Source organism: Pinus tabuliformis, chromosome 2_2 (genome assembly GCF_031772625.1).
Source record: "Pinus tabuliformis cultivar Carrire ecotype Pingquan chromosome 2_2, CPIR1, whole genome shotgun sequence".
NCBI classification, from domain to species: Eukaryota; Viridiplantae; Streptophyta; class Pinopsida; order Pinales; family Pinaceae; genus Pinus; species Pinus tabuliformis.
In genome coordinates this window covers 923,015,872-923,037,708 of record NC_142300.1, presented here as the reverse complement: position 1 = coordinate 923,037,708, position 21,837 = coordinate 923,015,872, and the positions used below count along the sequence as shown (strand labels likewise).

At 41.5% G+C, this 21,837-nt stretch overlaps 1 pseudogene; it reads left to right on the top strand.

The window, feature by feature from the left end:
• The window catches only part of LOC149196081 (sucrose synthase 4 pseudogene), a 63,558-nt pseudogene that overhangs the window by 1,527 nt on the left and 40,194 nt on the right, over positions 1-21,837 (top strand).

Genomic DNA, 21,837 nt, shown 5'->3' with positions numbered 1-21,837 from the left:
CTTTCACCACCATTGCCACCATCAGATTGAATATACTTGCACAATCATACCAAGGTTGAGAATTCACTAGGAAAAGGAGCAGGCAGTGGGAAGAAGCAAAGAGAAAAGCATGATTTCATGACAGAGAAAAGGACATCACTTCAGAAGCTTGGCATGACAAGGAGGCCACCAAGGCCATCAAAAATGAGGAGATAGATTGGTTGCTCAGAGGATGAGCAACACTTTCAGTAGGGGGGTGATGATGAGCCCCAAAAATGGATAATTATTTGGGCTCATTCAACCTCCTAATTCAACTTAATCCACCATTCTCATTAGTTTATTGCATGTTTTTGATTATATTTATGCTAATAGAGTGAATTGGGTTAGTCATTATGCCAACAAGTCTAATGGGTGCTTTGTGTAGCCTCTTTGGTCAACTTGGAGACAAAATTGAAGGTTTTAATGAGCACTTGGCAGCCAAATTCGTGGGAGAACAAGGGAGAGGATTTGTAGGAAGGTGTCCCCTTCATTTATGGGCCCTAACCTCGAATTCTCCACCATCAGCTCGGAGTTCAAGGGCCACCAAATCAATTAGCACAAGGGCAGCCAAACAAGTCAAGTAGGACTGCTGTTAACTACAAGTTTTGGGCAGCCGAGTCCCTAAAGTTTAGGAGGACTGTTGGGTCCTCAATTTGTATAAATAAGAAGGCTTAGGGCCTCATTTTGGTTAGCTAGTGGTTAGTCATTTTGTAACCAATGGTTAGTCATTTTGTAGGTAGAAGTTAGATAGTTTGTAGTTCGATTTTTATGCAGTAGATTAGCTTTGCTTTCAGCACATTTTCAAGTTTCCATTGTGGACAGTTTTGATGTAACTCTTCTTTTCTTGCTCAATAAAGATGAATCCAGCTTTGCACCAGCTCTAAATCTCTCTTAGGAGGCTGTAGCTCTTTGGGTTGGGCCCATCTCAAGCGCCCAGTACCTCCTTTGTTTACTTTCATGTGTCTTTGCTGCATTCTTAGAGTAAAATCTGCTATTTAGATTTAAAACTTGTTGTGTTATTTAGGTTGCTTTTGATGATTAAAGTAGATTTTCATGTTTAGATTGATTTGGATATATTAATAACATAAAGGATCCTTGGAAAAAGGGGCTCAAGCACCTCTGATCTTACCTCTCCCTCAGTGGGATCATGAGTTGGGACAAAGGTGACCTTGCTGCCCACAAAAACGCTGTTTTGCTTCACCATGCAAGTATTAGTGTTGGATTCTCAGTTGTCAAACTTGATATCAGTTTTGCCTGCATGCTTAGGGTTATGATTGCTTAGTTGCATAGTTAGTTCATCTGATTTTGCGCAAATAAACTTTTGTTCCATTTCTTTTGCTATTATCTAGGTCAGATTAGGTCAAGGTAATTAGGTTCTTGATATTCCAAGTCTTCATTTGTTAAATTCGAAAAATAACTTGTAGAGCACCTGTTATCCTTCTCTATCTACCCATAATCCATCAGATAATCTGCTCCAACCCTTAGTCCATGATTCGTACCCTTCATTTGCCATACTTTCCCCACCTTGCCCTAATTCCTACATTCTTGTGCATCATCGCTTCCTCCATCCTTGAACAAATCCAATCGCTCCTTAGCCTCATCCACCAAGTCCTAGACCTCTTCACACCCCTATTTCACCTCCATACTCATTCCTCTGTCTTTTTCCCTCCATCCATGCTCCAAAATCCCATTTCGAAACATCCTGTAGAAGAATTACAGAACATCCTGTAGAAATCCTGAACATCCTGTAGAACCCCTGCAGACTTCCTGTAGAAACTCATAAACACAGTTTTTGGCAACAAAACTTTGTGAGACTCTCTGGAAGGGTGTTAGGGACCCCTTAGACCCTCTATGAACCTTCCCAACCTTTTCCAATCATTTCTCCTCCTTGATCCACCTCTGCACAGTAAAAAGCTAGTTAAAAGCACATGCATGATAATTCCAACAACTTAATCAAAAATACAAAAAGATGTTTTCTTCAGATAGAGGTAGTCTAGACACATGTATTTTACCTTCATAAAAGTAATGGAATCTCTTTCAGTAGTTTGCATGCTCTCCTTTGCGTCAGTAGGACTAGCTGGTAGAATTAGGGTTTGCTAGGGTTTGCGTTTCTTTTTGGCTTTCAGTTTCTTTTTGCAATTAGATTAGCTTCCTTCGAGTTAGCTTTCATCCATCAATTAAAAAGCTTCTTCTAAGAGCTCATAGAAGTTGGCTTAAGCTCCTAGTGGACTTGTGCCAGCTGACCAAGTGACAGCTGCGGCAAGAGCTAGTACTTGTGCATACAGCACCGTCGCTTCCAAGTTTGTTACGAACTACCGGGTTGATAAAATTAAAGAAGGGAGTTCCAGGAGTTGTAGCATTATTGCTACAATACTGGATCTCACCATCTTTTTGGTGCCGTTGCCGGGGAAGCGTCGGAGTATTGGTGATTGCCGCTTTTCTTCTATTTTCCAGTACAATCTTCTGCTAAGTAGTTTATTTCATTTCCATTATGCAATTTTGTTTATGCAAAAGTAGATTAGCATTTTCCGCTTTCATAGATTAGCATTTCAATTCCGCAATTTCATTTTTGCAAGCGTAGATTAGCATTTCAATTCTGCAAGTGTAGATTAGCATTTCTTTCTTGTAATTTCATTTGAGCGAAATAGATTAGTCCTTTCCTGCTTTCATTTCAATTCCGCATTTTCATTTCAGCAAGATAGTTAGTTGCAGTTCAATCTATTTTAGTTTTTGCAGGTACAAGAAGAAAAATACAAAAATCAACCAAAAAGATTTCATTTCATGCCTTGTAGGAGTAGAGATAAGTTAGAAAAATGATTGCACAACACCCCCACTGCTTCACACAACCAACCTTCTCTCTTCTTCGATGGCTGTGATTAAAGAACCCTTAGGTGGACAACAAGACATATTTGAAGAACCTCAAGGGAAGAAGAAGAAGAAATCATTCCTCTGGAGCAAATGGCTACATGCAGAAATGATGGGAGCAGCACCTTGTCCAAAGACGAATTTGAAGATCAGATGGAATATTTCAAGAGTGATATGAGGCAGTTTCTTGCCATGCAATTGGATACCCTGTGGATCCAAAAGAAGCAAGAGGAAGCCAAGAGGGCTTTGGTCATCTTTTGTCCCAGGTGCACTAGAAAGCATCCTAGGAACGAATGTCCAATGCACTCCCTAGAAGTGTGTTTCATCTGTGAAGAATACCATCCTACGAATCAATGCCCTTCCTTACCCAAAATCAAAGTTGCATATCAGAAAGCAAAAGGAGCCACTGAATCACTATATTATATGAACCAAAGGAGGCCGCATGGACCTAGATCTTATCAGCAGGAACTACAAGGGACACACGAGACCTATTATGACCCCTATCAAGCCACTTTCATGCCTTCTTGGGGTCCTCCTACTCATCCTTCCTGGTTCACATCTCCTCCTTGTTCCTTCATAGATCCATATTATGCCCAACCAGCTACTCATTCGTTTCACTCTTATGCTCAGCCACAGCCTTAGTGGAATGCACCTCATCAGGGGTGGAGGCCCCAGTACAACACTCCTCCCACTTCTTTTCCTCCACCACCTGCTCAACCGCAACCATCGCCTCCTGCTCCACCAAGGAAACCCCAAATGCCTACCCAACCACAACCCCATCCACATCCATCTCAAATCTATGCCCCCACTCAGCTACCCATACCACCATTTCCAAACCTGTCCATTGGAGTAGCTCAACACAATTGCAATGATGAGACACAACATGTCCAAATGACTCCTCTTGAGCTCAATGATCTTCACCATAGCTCAGGAAGAGTATTGCAAAAAAGAGACTATATTGAAAGCATTGGAGGACCACATCAGGCAAAAGAAGATTCAGAAGAGGAAATCAAAGAGCCATGGGCTGCACTTGATGAAGAGAAGGCATCAAAATCAGAGATCGAGAGAGTTCCCTCATGGTTACCATCAAATCTTCCATGTATTCAAGAGAAAGATCAGCAAAAAGAGGAAGATGAGAAGGTCATGATAGAAGGTGACATGAAGAATGATTCAAATCAACAAAAGGACCAAGGATATCAAAGCTATATTGAGATATGGTTTCTGAAGGTCACTAAGTTGCAGCGGTACTCTCTTCCTCAGCTATGCTTGATTCCTTCAAAGTTAGATCATTTGGTCTCTAAAATCCGGATAGCTGTCCAAGCATGCATTTCGAGCCTCCACATCATTTTGTCTCTAATCTCGATGTGCACATGGTTAAAGGAATCTAATCTACTTGCGGAAAGAAACTGAAAACCAAACAAAAACGCAAACCCTAGCAAACCCTAATTCTAACAGCTAGTCCTACTGATGCAAAGATGAGAATGCAAACTACTAAAAGAGATGCCGTTACTTCTGTGAAGGTAAAATACATGTGTCTAGACTACCTCTATCTGAAGAAAACATCTTTTTGTATTTTTGAATAAGTTATTAGAATTATCATGCATGTGCTTCTAATTATTTTTTACTGTGCAGAGGTGATCAAGGAGAGAAAGGATTGGGAAAGGTTGGGAAGGTTCAAAGAGAGTCTAAGGGGTCCCTAACACCCTTCCAGAGAGTCTCACAAAGTTTAGCTGCCAAGAAACCGTGTTTATGAGCTTCTACAGGAAGTCTGCAGGGGTTCTACAGGATGTTCAGGTTTTCTACAGGATGTTCTGTAATTCTTCTACAGGATGTTTCGAAATGGGGTTTTGGAGCATGGATGGAGGGAAAAAGATGGAGGAATGAGTATGGAGGTGAAATAAGGGTGTGAAGAGGTCTAGGACTTGGTGGATGAGGCTAAGGAGCGATTGGATTTGTTCAAGGATGGAGGAAGCGATGATGCACAAGAATGTAGGAATTAGGGCAAGGTGGGGAAAGTATGGCAAATGAAGGGTACGAATCATGGACTAAGGGTTGGAGCAGATTATCTGATGGATTATGGGTAGATAGAGAAGGATAACAGGCGCTCTGCAAGTTATTTTTCGAATTTAACAAATGAAGACTTGGAAAATCAAGAACCTAATTACCTTGACCTAATCTGACCTAGATAATAGCAAAAGAAATGGAACAGAAGTTTATTTGCACAAAATCAGATGAACTAAATATGCAACTAAGAAATCATAACCCTAAGCATGCAGTCAAAACTGATATCAAGTTTGACAACTAAGAATCCAACACTAATACTTGCATGGTGAAGCAAAACAGCGTTTTTGTGGGCACCACGGTCACCTTTGTCCCAACTCACGATCCCACTGAGGGAGAGGTAAGATCAGAGGTGCTTGAGCCCCTTTTTCCAAGGATCCTTTATGTTATTAATCTATCCAAATCAATCTAAACATGAAAATCTACTTTAATCATCAAAAGCAACCTAAATAACACAACAAGTTTTAAATCTAAATAGCAGATTCTACTCTAAGAATGCAGCAAAGATACATGAAAGTAAACAAAGGAGGTATTGCGCGCTTGAGATGGGCCCAACCCCAAGAGCTACAGTCTCCTAAGAGAGATTTAGAGCTGGTGCAAAGCTGGATTCATCTTTATTGAGCAAGAAAAGAAGAGTTACATCAAAACTGTCCACAAGGGAAACTTGAAAATGAGCTGAAAGCAAAGCTAATCTATTGTCTAAAAATCGAACTACAAAATGACTAACTACTGGCTACAAAATGACTAACCACTAGCTAACCAAAATGAGGCCCTAAGCCTTCTTATTTATACAAATTGAGGACCCAATAGTCCTCCTAAACTTTAGGGACTCGGCTTCCCAAAACTTGTAGTTAACAGTAGTCCTACTTGACTTGCTTGGCTGCCCTTGTGCTAATTGATTTGGTGGCCTTTGAACTCCGAGCTGATGGTGGAGAATTCGAGGTAAGGGCCCATAAATGAAGGGGACAACAACTCAATTAGCACAAACCCCTCAACTCAAGCGCCCAGTACCTCCTTTGTTTACTTTCATGTGTCTTTGCTGCATTCTTAGAGTAAAATCTGCTATTTAGATTTAAAACTTGTTGTGTTATTTAGGTTGCTTTTGATGATTAAAGTAGATTTTCATGTTCAGAGTGATTTGGGTAGATTAATAACATAAAGGATCCTTGGAAAAAGGGGCTCAAGCACCTCTGATCTTACCTCTCCCTCAGTGGGATCGTGAGTTGGGACAAAGGTGACCTTGCTGCCCACAAAAACGTTGTTTTGCTTCACCATGCAAGTATTAGTGTTGGATTCTTAGTTTTCAAACTTGATATTAGTTTTGAATGCATGCTTAGGGTTATGATTGCTTAGTTGCATAGTTAGTTCATCTGATTTTGTGCAAATAAACCTCTGTTCCATTTCTTTTACTATTATCTAGGTCAGATTAGGTCAAGGTAATTAGGTTATTGATTTTCCAAGTCTTCATTTGTTAAATTCGAAAAATAACTTGCAGAGCACCTGTTATCCTTCTCTATCTACCCATGATCCATCAGATAATCTGCTCCAACCTTTAGTCCATGATTCGTACCCTTCATTTGCAATACTTTCCCCACCTTGCCCTAATTCCTACATTCTTGTGCATCATCGCTTCCTCCATCCTTGAACAAATCCAATCGCTCCTTAGCCTCATCCACCAAGTCCTAGACCTCTTCACACCCCTATTTCACCTCCATACTCATTCCTCCATCTTTTCCCTCCATCCATGCTCCAAAATCCCATTTCGAAACATCCTGTAGAAGAATTACAGAACATCCTGTAGAACCCCTGCAGACTTCCTGTAGAAGCTCATAAACATGGTTTCTTGGCAGCCAAACTTTGTGAGACTCTCTGGAAGGGTGTTAGGGACCCCTCAAACCCTCTCTGAACCTTCCCAACCTTTCCCAAGCATTTCTCCTCCTTGATCCACCTCTGCACAGTCAAAAATAGTTAGAAGCACCTGCATGATAATTCCAACAACTTAATCAAAATTACAAAAAGATGTTTTCTTCAGATAGAGGTAGTCTAGACACATGTATTTTACCTTCATAGAAGTAATGGCATCTCCTTCAGTAGTTTTCATGCTCTCCTTTGCATCAGTAGGACTAGCTAGTAGAATTAGGGTTTGTTAGGGTTTGCGTTTCTTTTTGGCTTTCAGTTTCTTTTTGCAATTAGATTAGCTTCCTTCGAGTTAGCTTTCATCCATCAATTGAAAAGCTTCTTCTAAGAGCTCATAGAAGTTGGCTTAAGCTCCTAGTGGACTTGTGCCTGCTGACTAAGTGACAGCTGCGGCAAGAGCTAGTACTTGTGCATACAGCACCGTCGCTTCCAAGTTTGTTACGAACTACCGGGTTGATAAAATTAAAGAAGGGAGTTCCAGGAGTTGTAGCATTATTGCTACAATACTGGAGCCCACAATACTGGATAATTATTTGGGCTCATTCAACCTAATAATTCGACTTAATCCACCATTCTCATTATTTTATTGCATGTTTTTGATTATATTTATGCTAATAGAGTGAATTGGGTTAGTCATTATGCCAACAAGTCTAATGTGTGCTTTGTGTAGCCTTTTTGGTCAATTTGGAGACAAAATCAATGGTTGAAATGAGCACTTGGCAGCCAAATTCGTGGAGAGTATTTTTAGGAAGGTGTTCCCCTCATTTATGGGCCCTTATCTCAAATTCTCCACCATCAGCTCAGAGTTCAAGGGCCACCAAATCAATCAGCACAAGGGCAGCCCAGCAAGTCAAGTAGGACTGTTGTTAACTACAAGTCTTGGGCAGCCGAGTCCCTAAAGTTTAGGAGGACTGTTGGGGTCCTCAATTTGTATAAATAAGAAGGCTTAGGGCCTCATTTTGGTTAGCTAGTGGTTAGTCATTTTGTAGCCAATGGTTAGTCATTTTGTAGGCAAAAGTTAGCTAGTTTGTATTTCGATTTTTAGGCAATAGATTAGCTTTGCTTTCAGCTCATTTTCAAGTTCTCCTTGTGGACAATTTTGATGTAACTCTTATTTTCTTGCTCAATAAAGATGAATCCAGCTTTGTACCATCTCTAAATCTCTCTTAGGAGGCTGTAGCTCTTGGGGTTGGGCCCATCTCAAGCGCCCAATACCTCCTTTGATTATCCTCATGTGTCTTTGCTGCATTCTTAGAATAAAATCTGTTATTTAGATTTAAATGTTGTGTTGTTATTTAAGTTGCTCTTGATGATTAAAAAGGTTCTTCATGTTCAGACTTACTTGATTGGTTAATCACAGGGAATCTATTCAGAAAAAGGCTACCAAGTACTTTGGATCTCACCTCCCCCTCAGTGGAATCATGAGCTGGGACCAATGTGACTTTGCTGCCAACAAAAACACTGTGTTTTTGCTTCACCATGCAATTATTAGTGTTGGATTCTTAGTTGTCAAACTTGATATCAGTTTTGACTGCATGTTTAGGGTTATGATTGCTTAGTTGCATAGTTAGTTCATCTGATTTTGTGCAAATAAACTTCTATCGCTCTTTAGCCTCATCCACCAAGTCCTAGACCTCTTCACACCCCTATTTCACCTCCATACTCATTCCTCCGTCTTTTTCCCTCCATCCATGCTCCAAAATCCCATTTCGAAACATCCTGTAGAAGAATTACAGAACATCCTGTAGAAATCCTGAACATCCTTTAGAACCCCTGCAGACTTCCTGTAGAAGCTCATAAACACGGTTTCTTGGCAGCCAAACTTTGTGAGACTCTCTGGAAGGGTGTTAGGGACCCCTTAGACCCTCTATGAACCTTCCCAACCTTTTCCAATCATTTCTCCTCCTTGATCCACCTATGCACAGTAAAAAGCTAGTTAAAAGCACATGCATGATAATTCCAACAACTTAATCAAAAATACAAAAAGATGTTTTCTTCAGATAGAGGTAGTCTAGACACATGTATTTTACCTTCATAAAAGTAATGGCATCTCTTTCAGTAGTTTGCATGCTCTCCTTTGAGTCAGTAGGACTAGCTGGTAGAATTAAGGTTTGCTAGGGTTTGCGTTTCTTTTTGGCTCTCAGTTTCTTTTTGCAATTAGATTAGCTTCCTTCGAGTTAGCTTTCATCCATCAATTAAAAAGCTTCTTCTAAGAGCTCATAGAAGTTGGCTTAAGCTCCTAGCGGACTTGTGCCAGCTGACCAAGTGACAGCTGCGGTAAGAGCTAGTACTTGTGCATACAGCACCGTCGCTTCCAAGTTTGTTACGAACTACCGGGTTGATAAAATTAAAGAAGGGAGTTCCAGGAGTTGTAGCATTATTGCTACAATACTGGAGCCCACCATCTTTTTGGCGCCGTTGCCGGGGAAGCGTCAGAGTATTGTGATTTCCGCTTTTCTTCTATTTTCCACTACAATCTTCTGCTAAGTAGTTTATTTCATTTCCATTATGCAATTTCGTTTATGCAAAAGTAGATTAACATTTCCCGCTTTCATAGATTAGCATTTCAATTCCGCAATTTCATTTTTGCAAGCGTAGATTAGCATTTCAATTCCGCAATTTCATTTTTGCAAGCGTAGATTAGCATTTCAATTCTGCAAGTGTAGATTAGCATTTCATTCTTGTAATTTCATTTGAGCGAAATAGATTAGTCCTTTCCTGCTTTCATTTCAATTCCGCATTTTCATTTCAGCAAGATAGTTAGTTGCAGTTCAATCTATTTTAGTTTTTGCAGGTACAAGAAGAAAAATACAAAAATCAACCAAAAAGATTTCATTTCATGCCTTGTAGGAGTAGAGATAAGTTAGAAAAATGATTGCACAACGCCCCCACTGCTTCACACAGCCAACCTTCTCTCTTCTTCGATGGCTGTGATTAAAGAACCCTTAGGTTTACAACAAGACATATTTGAAGAACCTCAAGGGAAGAAGAAGAAGAAATCATTCCTCTGGAGCAAATGGCTACAAGCAGAAATGATGGGAGCAACACCTTGTCCAAAGACGAATTTGAAGATCAGATGGAAGATTTCAAGAGTGATATGAGGCAGTTTCTTGCCATGCAATTGGATACCCTATGGATCCAAAAGAAGCAAGAGGAAGCCAAGAGGGCTTTGGTCATCTTTTGTCCCAGGTGCACTAGAAAGCATCCTAGGAACGAATGTCCAATGCACTCCCTATAAGTGTGTTTCATCTGTGAAGAATACCATCCTACGAATCAGTGCCATTCCTTACCCAGAATCAAAGCTGCATATCAGAAAACAAAAGGAGCCACTGAATCACTATATTATATGAACCAAAGGAGGCCGCATGGACCTAGATCTTATCAGCAGGAACTACAAGGGACACACGAGACCTATTATGACCCCTATCAAGCCACTTTCATGCCTTCTTGGGGTCCTCCTACTCATCCTTCCTGGTTCACACCTCCTCCTTGTTCCTTCATAGATCCATATTATGCCCAACCAGCTACTCATTCGTTTCACTCTTATGCTCAGCCACAGCCTCAGTGAAATGCACCTCATCAGGGGTGGAGGCCCCAGTACAACACTCCTCCCACTTCTTTTCCTCCACCACCTGCTCAACCGCAACCATCGCCTCTTGCTCCACCAAGGCAACCCCAAATGCCTACCCAACCACAACCCCATCCACATCCATCTCAAATCTATGCCCCCACTCAGCTACCCATACCACCATTTCCAAACCTGTCCATTGGAGTAGCTCAACACAATTGCAATGCTGGGACACGACATGTCCAAATGACTCCTCTTGAGCTCAATGATCTTCACCATAGCTCAGGAAGAGTATTGCAAAAAAGAGACTATATTGAAAGCATTGGAGGACCACATCAGGCAAAAGAAGATTCAGAAGAGGAAATCAAAGAGCCATGGGCTGCACTTGATGAAGAGAAGGCATCAAAATCAAAGATCGAGAGAGTTCCCTCATGGTTACCATCAAATCTTCCATGTATTCAAGAGAAAGATCAGCAAAAAGAGGAAGATGAGAAGGTCATGATAGAAGGTGACATGAAGAATGATCCAAATCAGGAAAAAAACCAAGGATATCAAAGCTATATTGAGATATGGTTTCTGAAGGTCACTAAGTTGCAGCGGTAGTCTCTTCCTCAGCTATGCTTGATCCCTTCAAAGTTAGATCATTTGGTCTCTAAAATCCGGATAGCTGTCCAAGCATGCATTTCGAGCCTCCACATCATTTTGTCTCTAATCTCGATGTGCACATGGCTCCATTGGAAGTATTCTTATACTTGAGAATGATTTTGTTTTTCAAGTAGGGTAGGGTAGAAAAAAGAAAAAAAAGAAGAAAAAAGGAAAAAAGAAAAGAAAAGAAAAAAATGAAAATAAGAAGAGAATAAAAATCTAAGGTGAAAACCTCCTTGGAGGCGCCTTAGATTGGCTCATTGACTGAAAACCTTCATGAGGCGGTCAATGGGTTGGAAAAAAGAGAAAAGAGAATAAGATCTCTGGGTGAAAACCTCCCTTGGAGGCGCCTAGGGCAGGCAATTAGGGTGAAAACCTCCATGAGGCGCCCTAGTTGTTTTTCAAAAAAAAAAGAGAAAAAGAAAAGAAAAATAAAGCTAATTTGCATTGAATAATTGCAGGTTACAGCAAGGACGTTTCAGGTCAGGAGGATCACTCAAAACAAAGACAAAGGAGTTTTTGTGCCTTCTAGAGGAAGTTCTATATTTCTACAGGAAACATCCTGTAGAACCTTCAAGCGAGCCAGATTCGATTTTGGAAGGGGATCTAAAGCTTGGAATCCATTGGTTATGCCTGCAAGCATCCATGTTCCCATTCCTCACCCTTTTCCATCATCTTTTCCACCTCATTGTGCTTCTTCATTGTGCTTCTACAGGAAGTTCCTGTAGAAATTGTAGGAAGCTAGAAATGGATTTCAAAAAGGTGGTTTGGCGAACATGGTAGCTTCCTCAAGGGTTCAGAAGTCCTCTTGTACTTTTCAACCTCCTCCTCCATCATCTCCATGCCTGCATCACAACCCAAGCTCAATTTTTCATACCATGCAACAAAACTGCAAAATGCCTTGAAGCAAAAATACCTAGAACAGAATTTGTTTCTTCCATAACTTGAAAACCATGCATCCATTTGAAAAACCATTTTACGGGGAATTGTACCGAGGTGATGGCAACATGCCTGAGCAGTTTCAGCCAATTCCGGTGCACGGTTTCCATGAAATAAACCTCCATCACCATTAGCCATTTTTGCATTTTCTCCATATTCATGCATCTGTTTTAAAACCTGTTTCATGGGGAGATGCACATAGGTGGTAGTAGCCTACCCAAGCAGTTTTAGCCAATTCCGATGCACGGTTTCCGAGAAATTGATCTCTGAAATATTCAGCCATTTTCCATTTTTCTCAAAATCTGTGCATCCATTGATCACAATTTTGCTATGGGAGGTGCATCATGATGATAGGAACATGCTCGGAAATTTTCAGATCGATCTGATCTACCGTTTGGGAGCAATGGCGAAAACAAGTTCTGGTCCTGTGAAAATTCAGCAGCAGCAGCTTGAAGTTGCAGATTTGAACGTGGAAACAAATTCCTGTAGCTTAGATCTGGTCAGAGGACACCTGCACAAGGAAAACAACCAAAAATCATTAGCCAAGCCACCATGCAACCACATAAACAAATGCATGCAGCAAATGAAAGATCTCAGCACTTCACAGCAACCACGCACGACTTGCAGGTACGTGACTAAACTCATTCCTCTAATTGCATGAATGTAATTTAGAAACTGCATGAGCAATGAGATGGTCGGGATCAAAAAAATCGGTGGCCAGCTAACTGACCACCGTCATCCAGTTCAATAGCGCTCGGTGGGTGAATGAGACACGTGCGCTCAGCCATCTCAGGAGGGAATCAGAAAACAGGTAGTGATGGATAGTTAAACTTCAGCGTGATTGATGGACGAGATTACAAGTAGACAAAAAATAGTTAAGCACTGCAGGGGACCAACAGTTTGCATGGGCCAACGCACGTCTTTGCCACCTCACCACAAATCACGCCATAATTGAAAATGCTCGGCTGACTCTCACCACCTGCTGACTAATTTGCACTTGCAACATTCTTAGCGGAAGTATGCGTCCTCTGCTCCCACAATTGGTTAACCTATCGTCCTCCACTGAGCTTTGCGGCCTGGTTCGAATTTCTCTAGTGTATCGGGCTCACTCAAAGGCAAAATAACATTCTACAGGAAACGGGAGGGGTCTTCTACAGGAAGTAGGTTATATCCTTCTAAAGCAGAGGAGCCTGAGTTTTTCTTCATCAAGTTTGGAGCTTGAAGAAAGGTAGGCTCAAAAACACCATTCCCATGCATGATATTTCGAAAGGTGGTGAATTAGCTTGTTTGAAGTGGGGAAAATTGGAACCAGTCTGCTTATGGGTCAAGAACGGTGGTTTGCCGATATAATACACAGAATTTCTTTTGAATGGTGCTGCGTCATATTCACCTCCATGGTTCCTGCCAAGAAAACTCTCCCCATTTTAAATGACAAACCACTATAATGCTCACCTGTATACATATCCAATCTCTGTTTTGCGATTGTTACATGGTTGGTGTAAAAATTAGCTCTGCACTCTGTCTGTGAGAGCTTAATTCTTGTTGATCAGTTGAGTTTTGGGGCAACAACAGTATTATAACTCGAGAATTGGTAAGAGGAGAGGTACATAGTGATGAAACCCTGTCCTAAGAACCAAGGAGAAAAACCACGTACGAATTTCCACCTTAACCAGAGATCAAGCCAAAAATAGGGTATTTTCACCATGCCTGAAGGGTTTATCAGAAAGGAACCCTCGGACTCCAAGAAGTTGAGAGAAACTCCTGAGGTGGTAGGCCTATTTACCTGTGAAAAGTGGATGACCTTCTGTGATAAAATTCAAGGTCACGATGATGAAATCACAAAGGAGTTCCTTAGGTCCCTACAGAAGCCAAAAAGGAATTCTTCCTACCAGAAGAGCAGTATTCAGAGGATAAAAATGGGATCTCAAGAGCTAGCCTACAACCATTTTGAGTGAAGTCAGCCTTCAAATTATGAAGTATATTACCTATGAGGGGCAATTTAGCATTGTGTATGGTTATCACTTCCGCTTGTTAACAGAGCTCAGGCACACGATGGATTTGCCCTCAAAACAAAAATTCAGCATTCCATACTTCCTCCTATAGTCATTGGTTGAGTGTAGCACAAAACTGAAGGAGGGAACACTAGACCAGCTGGCCCATCATGGGCTTATCAAGCTCCTTGTAGAAGATGCCCTCCATAGTTATACTATCCCTATTTCTTGGGAGGTTTTCCACAATATGTCCAAGGGTGATGACATCCAGACTCTGGCCGAAGAATTCACCTCATCCAACAGCGAGGACAAGGAGCACATCGAGGCAGAGAGGAAAACAAAGGGGAAGAATGCTAAGGGTAAGAAAACCCAGGGCATACCATCACAGGAAAAATCACAGGAGAAGCCACAGGAAAAGCAAGAAAAGGACAAGCTGTTGAGGCAGGCAGGTGAAATAAAGACACAAATGCCAAAGGAGAAGCGGTTGCAAACCCGGGCAGAGAAGACTGAAAAAGGCCAAACAAGTAGGGATACACCCAAGGCAACCATAGCACAGGTCAAGGAGAAGGCACCCCTAGCCAAGCAAGCCAAATCAGAGAAAATTGGTTCTACAAGAAGCCAACAGACTGTTTCTACAGGAAGACAGAGAATTGTTTCTACAGGAAGCCAGAAATTAGCCACAGGACATTCTACAGGAAGTCCTGAAAAAGGGAAGCAGAAGGAGAACTCGGCCGAAATCCTAGCTAGGGAGGCAGCGGCTGTGTTGGCCGCCCTAAGTACCTCTCCCAAGCCGAAGGAGAAGTGAAAGAGGGAGCTTCCACTATATTTTAAGGCAAGAAAGGGCATGCAGATAAGAATTGGCAGACCCCAAACCATAGTCAAGGAAGCAAATTGTCATTGAGGACACACAAACTAAACAAAAGGAGGGGCCTCCTTCAAGGATGTCCATCACCTATGAATGAGGAAGCCAAAAACCTTCACTGGAAGGGAGAGAATTCAGATAATGGACTCAAAGACAGTTCTACAGGGTGCTGAGACAGTTCTACAGGAAGTTGAGAATACTCTAGAAAAAGAAGCACAAGTAGTGGGAAGAAGCAAAGAGAAAAGCATGGTTTCATGACAGAGAAGAGGACATCACTTTAGAAGCTTGGCATGACAAGGAGGCCACCAGGGCCATCAAAGATGAGGAGATAGATTGGTTGCTCAGAGGATGAGCAACACTTTCAGTAGGGGGGTGATGATGAGCCCCAAAAATGGATAATTATTTGGGCTCATTCAACCTCCTAATTCGACTTAATCCACCATTCTAATTATTTTATTGAATGTTTTTTATTATATTTATGCTAATAGAGTGAATTGGGTTAGTCATTATGCCAACAAGTCTAATGTGTGCTTTGTGTAGCCTTTTTGGTCAATTTGGAGACAAAATCAATGGTTGAAATGAGCACTTGGCAGCCAAATTCGTGGAGAGTATTTTTAGGAAGGTGTTCCCCTCATTTATGGGCCCTTACCTCGAATTCTCCACCATCAGCTCGGAGTTCAAGGGCCACCAAATCAATCAGCACAAGGGCAGCCAAGCAAGTCAAGTAGGACTATTGTTAACTACAAGTCTTGGGCAACCGAGTCCCTAAAGTTTAGGAGGACTGTTGGGGTCCTCAATTTGTATAAATAAGAAGGCTTAGGGCCTCATTTTGGTTAGCTAGTGGTTAGTCATTTTGTAGCCAATGGTTAGTCATTTTGTAGGCAGAAGTTAGCTAGTTTGTATTTCGATTTTTAGGCAATAGATTAGCTTTGCTTTCAGCTCATTTTCAAGTTCTCATTGTGGACAATTTTGATGTAACTCTTCTCTTCTTGCTCAATAAAGATGAATCCAGCTTTTCACCATCTCTAAATCTCTCTTAGGAGGCTGTAGCTCTTGGGGTTGGGCCCATCTCAAGCGCCCAATACCTCCTTTGATTATCCTCATGTGTCTTTGCTGCATTCTTAGAATAAAATCTGTTATTTAGATTTAAATGTTGTGTTGTTATTTAAGTTGCTCTTGATGATTAAAAAGGTTCTTCATGTTCAGACTTACTTGATTGGTTAATCACAGGGAATCTATTCAGAAAAAGGCTACCAAGTACTTTGGATCTCACCTCCCCCTCAGTGGAATCATGAGCTGGGACCAATGTGACTTTGCTGCCAACAAAAACACTGTCTTTTTGCTTCACCGTGCAATTATTAGTGTTGGATTCTTAGTTGTCAAACTTGATATCAGTTTTGACTGCATGTTTAGGGTTATGATTGCTTAGTTGCATAGTTAGTTCATCTGATTTTGTGCAAATAAACTTCTATCGCTCCTTAGCCTCATCCACCAAGTCCTAGACCTCTTCACACCCCTATTTCACCCCCATACTCATTCCTCCCTCTTTTTCCCTCCATCCATGCTCCAAAATCCCATTTCGAAACATCCTGTAGAAGAATTAAAGAACATCCTGTAGAAATCCTGAACATCCTGTAGAACCCCTGCAGACTTCCTGTAGAAGCTCATAAACACGGTTTCTTGGCAGCCAAACTTTGTGAGACTCTCTCGAAGGGTGTTAGGGACCCCTTAGACCCTCTACGAACCTTCCCAACCTTTCCCAAGCATTTCTCCTTCTTGATCCACCTCTGCACAGTCAAAAATAGTTAGAAGCACATGCATGATAATTCCAAAAACTTAAACAAAAATACAAAAAGATGTTTTCTTCAGATAGAGGTAGTCTAGACACATGTATTTTACCTTCATAGAAGTAATGGCATCTCTTTTAGTAGTTTGCATGCTCTCCTTTGCGTCAGTAGGACTAGCTGGTAGAATTAGGGTTTGCGTTTCTTTTTGGCTCTCAGTTTCTTTTTGCAATTAGATTAGCTTCCTTCGAGTTAGCTTTCATCCATCAATTAAAAAGCTTCTTCTAAGAGCTCATAGAAGTTGGCTTAAGCTCCTAGCGGACTTGTGCCAGCTGACCAAGTGACAGCTGCGGCAAGAGCTAGTACTTGTGCATATAGCACCGTCGCTTCCAAGTTTGTTACGAACTACCGGGTTGATAAAATTAAATAAGGGAGTTCCAGGAGTTGTAGCATTATTGTTACAATACTGGAGCCCACCATCTTTTTGGCGCCGTTGCCGGGGAAGCGTCAGAGTATTGGTGATTGCCGCTTTTCTTCTATTTTCCACTACAATCTTCTGCTAAGTAGTTTATTTCATTTCCATTATGCAATTTCGTTTATGAAAAAGTAGATTAGCATTTCCCGCTTTCATAGATTAGCATTTCAATTCCACAATTTCATTTTTGCAAGCGTAGATTAGCATTTCAATTCTGCAAGTGTAGATTAGCATTTCATTCTTGTAATTTCATTTGAGCAAAATAGATTAGTCCTTTCCTGCTTTCATTTCAATTCCGCATTTTCATTTCAGCAAGATAGTTAGTTGCAGTTCAATCTATTTTAGTTTTTGCAGGTACAAGAAGAAAAATACAAAAATCAACCAAAAAGATTTCATTTCATGCCTTGTAGGAGTAGAGATAAGTTAGAAAAATGATTGCACAACGCCCCCACTGCTTCACACAGCCAACCTTCTCTCTTCTTCGATGGCTGTGATTAAAGAACCCTTAGGTGGACAACAAGACATATTTGAAGAACCTCAAGGGAAGAAGAAGAAGAAATCATTCCTCTGGAGCAAATGGCTACAAGCAGAAATGATGGGAGTAGCACCTTGTCCAAAGACGAATTTGAAGATCAGATGGAATATTTCAAGAGTGATATGAGGCAGTTTCTTGCCATGCAATTGGATACCCTGTGGATCCAAAAGAAGCAAGAGGAAGTCAAGAGGGCTTTGGTCATCTTTTGTCCCAGGTGCACTAGAAAGCATCCTAGGAACGAATGTCCAATGCACTCCTTAGAAGTGTGTTTCATCTGTGAAGAATACCATCCTACGAATCAGTGCCCTTCCTTACCCAGAATCAAAGCTGCATATCAGAAAGCAAAAGGAGCCACTGAATCACTATATTATATGAACCAAAGGAGGCCGCATGGACCTAGATCTTATCAGCAGGAACTGCAAGGGACACACGAGACCTATTATGACCCCTATCAAGCCACTTTCATGCCTTCTTGGGGTCCTCCTACTCATCCTTCCTGGTTCACACCTCCTCCTTGTTCCTTCATAGATCCATATTATGCCCAACCAGCTACTCATTCGTTTCACTCTTATGCTCAGCCACAGCCTCAGTGGAATGCACCTCATCAGGGGTGGAGGCCCCAGTACAACACTCCTCCCACTTCTTTTCCTCCACCACCTGCTCAACCGCAACCATCACCTCCTGCTCCACCAAGGCAACCCCAAATGCCTACCCAACCACAACCCCATCCACATCCATCTCAAATCTATGCCCCCACTCAGCTACCCATACCACCATTTCCAAACCTGTCCATTGGAGTAGCTCAACACAATTGCAATGCTGGGACACAACATGTCCAAATGACTCCTCTTGAGCTCAATGATCTTCACCATAGCTCAGGAAGAGTATTGTAAAAAAGAGACTATATTGAAAGCATTGGAGGACCACATCAGGCAAAAGAAGATTCAGAAGAGGAAATCAAAGAGCCATGGGCTGCACTTGATGAAGAGAAGGCATCAAAATCAAAGATCGAGAGAGTTCCCTCATGGTTACCATCAAATCTTCCATGTATTCAAGAGAAAGATCAGCAAAAAGAGGAAGATGAGAAGGTCATGATAGAAGGTGACATGAAGAATGATCCAAATCAGCAAAAGGACCAAGGATATCAAAGCTATATTGAGATATGGTTTCTGAAGGTCACTAAGTTGCAGCGGTAGTCTCTTCCTCAGCTATGCTTGATCCCTTCAAAGTTAGATCATTTGGTCTCTAAAATCTGGATAGCTGTCCAAGCATGCATTTCGAGCCTCCACATCATTTTGTCTCTAATCTCGATGTGCACATGGCTCCATTGGAAGTATTCTTATACTTGAGAATGATTTTGTTTTTCAAGTAGGGTAGGGTAGAAAAAAGAAAAAAAAGAAGAAAAAAGGAAAAAAGAAAAGAAAAGAAAAAAATGAAAATAAGAAGAGAATAAAAATCTAAGGTGAAAACCTCCTTGGAGGCGCCTTAGATTGGCTCATTGACTGAAAACCTTCATGAGGCGGTCAATGGGTTGGAAAAAAGAGAAAAGAGAATAAGATCTCTGGGTGAAAACCTCCCTTGGAGGCGCCCAGGGCAGGCAATTAGGGTGAAAACCTCCATGAGGCACCCTAGTTGTTTTTCAAAAAAAAAGAGAAAAAGAAAAGAAAAATAAAGCTAATTTGCATTGAATAATTGCAAGTTGCAGCAAGGACGTTTCAGGTCAGGAGGATCACTCAAAACAAAGACAAAGGAGTTTTTGTGCCTTCTAGAGGAAGTTCTATATTTCTACAGGAAACATCCTGTAGAACCTTCAAGCGAGCCAGATTCGATTTTGGAAGGGGATCTAAAGCTTGGAATCCATTGGTTATGCCTGCAAGCATCCATGTTCCCATTCCTCACCCTTTTCCATCATCTTTTCCACCTCATTGTGCTTCTTTATTGTGCTTCTACAAGAAGTTCCTGTAGAAATTGTAGGAAGCTAGAAATGGATTTCAAAAAGGTGGTTTGGCGAACATGGTAGCTTCCTCAAGGGTTCAGAATTCCTCTTGTACTTTTCAACCTCCTCCTCCATCATCTCCATGCCTGCATCACAACCCAAGCTCAATTTTTCATACCATGCAACAAAACTGCAAAATGCCTTGAAGCAAAAATACCTAGAACAGAATTTGTTTCTTCCATAACTTGAAAACCATGCATCCATTTGAAAAACCATTTTACGGGGAATTGTACCGGGGTGATGGCAACATGCCTGAGCAGTTTCAGCCAATTCTGGTGCACGGTTTCCAAGAAATCAACCTCCATCACCATCAGCCATTTTTGCATTTTCTCCATATTCATGCATCTGTTTTAAACCCTGTTTCATGGGGAGATGCAAATAGGTGGTAGTAGCCTACCCAAGCAGTTTCAGCCAATTCCGATGCACGGTTTCCGAGAAATTGATCTCTGAAATCTTCAGCCATTTTCCATTTTTCTCAAAATCTGTGCATCCATTGATCACAATTTTTCTATGGGAGGTGCATCATGATGATAGGAACATGCTCGGAAATTTTCAGATCGATCCGATCTACCGTTTGGGAGCAATGGCAAAAACAAGTTCTGGTCCTGTGAAAATTCAACAGCAGCAGCTTGAAGGTGCAAATTTGAACGTGGAAACAAATGCCTGTAGCTTAGATCTGGTCAGAGGACACCTGCACAAGGAAAACAACCGAAAATCATCAGCCAAGCCACCATGCAACCACATAAACAAATGCATGCAGCAAATGAAAGATCTCAGCACTTCACAGCAACCACGCACGACTTGCAGGTACGTGACTAAACTCATTCCTCTAATTGCATGAATGTAATTTAGAAACTGCATGAGCAATGAGATGGTCGGGATCAAAAAAATCGGTGGCCAGCTAACTGACCACCGTCATCCAGTTCAATACCGCTCGGTAGGTGAATGAGACACCTGCGCTCAGCCATCTCAGGAGGGAATCAGAAAAACAGGTAGTGATGGATAGTTAAACTTCAGCGTGATTGATGGACGAGATTACAGGTAGAGAAAAAATAGTTAAGCACTGCAGGGGACCAACAGTTTGCATGGGCCAACGCACATCTTTGTCACCTCACCACAAATCACGCCATAATTGAAAATGCTCGGCTGACTCTCACCACCTGCTGATTAATTTGCACTTGCAACATTCTTAGCTGAAGTATGCGTCCTCTGCTCCCACAATTGGTTAACCTATCGTCCTCCACTGAGCTTTGCGGCCTGGTTCGAATTTCTCTAGTGTATCGGGCTCACTCAAAGGCAGAATAACATTCTACAGGAAACGGGAGGGGTCTTCTACAGGAAGTAGGTTATATCCTTCTGAAGCAGAGGAGCCTGAGTTTTTCTTCATCAAGTTTGGAGCTTGAAGAAAGGTAGGCTCAAAAACACCATTCCCATGCATGATATTTCGAAAGGTGGTGAATTAGCTTGTTTGAAGTGGGGAAAATTGGAACCAGTCTGCCTATGGGTCAAGAACGGTGGTTTGCCGATATAATACACAGAATTTCTTTTGAATGGTGCTGCGTCATATTCACCTCCATGGTTCCTGCCAAGAAAACTCTCCCCATTTTAAATGACAAACCGCTGTAATGCTCACCTGTGCACATATCCAATCTCTGTTTTGCGACTGTTACATGGTTGGTGTAAAAATTAGCTCTGCACTCTGTCTGTGAGAGCTTAATTCTTGTTGATCAGTCGAGTTTTGGGGCAACAACAGTATTATAACCCGAGAATTGGTAAGAGGAGAGGTACACAGTGATGAAACCCTATCCTAAGAACCAAGGAGAAAAACCACATATGAATTTCCACCTTAACCAGAGATCAAGCCAAAAATAGGGTATTTTCACCATGCTTGAAGGGTTTATCAGAAAGGAACCCTCGGACTCCAAGAAGTTGAGAGAAACTCCTGAGGTGGTAGGCCTATTTACCTGTGAAAAGTGGATGACCTTTTGTGATAAAATTCAAGGTCACGATGATGAAATCACAAAGGAGTTCCTTAGGTCCCTGCAGAAGCCAAAAAGGAATTCTTCCTACCAGAAGAGCAGTATTCAGAGGATAAAAATGGGATTTGGAGAGCTAGCCTACAACCATTTTGAGTGAAGTCAGCCTTCAAATTATGAAGTATATTACCTGTGAGGGGCAATT